At 46.3% G+C, this 1,353-nt stretch overlaps 1 gene across 1 annotated transcript; it reads left to right on the top strand.

Moving 5' to 3' along the window:
* Positions 1-318: 318 nt before the first annotated feature.
* On the top strand, positions 319-791 carry zpld1a (zona pellucida-like domain containing 1a; the record flags this gene model as incomplete). The annotated part of the gene is given in 1 exon segment (NM_001165392.1): positions 319-791. The product of NM_001165392.1 is annotated as a zona pellucida-like domain containing 1a (mRNA).
* Positions 792-1,353: the final 562 nt, after the last annotated feature.

Below are 1,353 nucleotides of genomic sequence, written 5' to 3'. Positions count from 1 at the left end.
GTGATTATTAGTTCCACAAGCTCTGCATGGTTTTCCATAGGCAGGGCAGTGCTCTTTGCCACGTGTGTGCGTATTCCCACAGTATTTACATGCTACTGGGCTCTCTGTGTTCACCGTTCGTGGTGAATTACTCTGCCTTGATTGGTTTTGCCTGAATGTCTGCCTAGCAACAGCGTGAACAGTGTCAACGTCGGAGCGTGGGGTTTCGATTTCCATTGCTCTCATTCTCATGTCAGTGACTTCAGCAGTGCGGCACATTTCGATGGCAGTTACTAATGTTAAGCCTCTCTCTCTCAGTAGACGCCGGCGTGTATCCTCATTTGCAATTCCCAGTACTATTTTGTCACGAATCAATTCATCTTTCAATCCCCCGTATTCACAAGTGGCGGATTTTTCTCTCAAACGGGTTACAAAGTTGTGTACTGACTCACCCTCTTCCTGTTTGCAGCTTCCGAAAACGAACCGCTCGTAAATTACGTTTCTGGCGGGTTTGAAGTAATTCTCCAATGCATCCAATATAGCCTTTGCATCACACTGTTGTCGCGCTGTGAGGGTGAGATTGTGCCGGTAGATATGCCTGCATTCGCTGCCCATTAAACTCCTCAGAGTTGCCGCTTGTACCTCGTTGGGTTTCTCATGTAGACCGGTCGCCAGCGCATAGTCCTCGAATTCATCCCTGAAATTGTCCCAATTAGTATTCCAGTCCCCTGTGAGAACCATGGGATTAGGTGGCGGAATGTTCGCTGCCATAGCGATGGAATAGGAGACTTCTTTGCCTTCAGTCATCGAGGTAGGTAGTGATGCTAGCTAACCAGCTAACAACTAGTTGATCAGTGTTGTGAGTAGGAATCGGCGTGTGTTCGCATATGGAACGTAACCGCGCCTATACTGTACTTAGCTACAAAAATAACAAACGTATGGTTTTCGAGCCACTTCTGATACCATGTTTCTGTATGATATATTGGATAAAGTAATAAAGACAGACACCAATGTCTAGTTCAATAGCCTTGTTCATGCATTGTACAAATCCCTACACGCGGAGTCCGGGGAACAGTCCGGCTAGTCGATTACCTATCAACTAGACTCCGTAACAGTCACTGAGCTACTCTCCTCCTGTTAAAGAAGAGGTCTGCTGGACGGAGAAAGAAACTCTCGTCAAAGAGGAGGGGGAAGAGAAAGATGTTACAATGCAAAAACAAGTGGAGGGTGAGGCTGTTACAGTGAAAGAAGAAGAGAAAGACGTTTCAGTAAAAGAAGAGGAAGATGCGTTCAGAGTGAAAGAGGAGGAGGATGTTACAGTAAAAGAAGAGGAGGAAGATGCAGTTTATGGAGTGGAAGAGGAGGGGGAGATGA

Source organism: Salmo salar, unplaced genomic scaffold (assembly GCF_965601325.2).
Source record: "Salmo salar unplaced genomic scaffold, fSalSal1 ptg000836l, whole genome shotgun sequence".
NCBI classification, from domain to species: Eukaryota; Metazoa; Chordata; class Actinopteri; order Salmoniformes; family Salmonidae; genus Salmo; species Salmo salar.
Note: the sequence above shows the minus strand (reverse complement) of the source record. Positions and strands in the feature narration are given on the sequence as shown.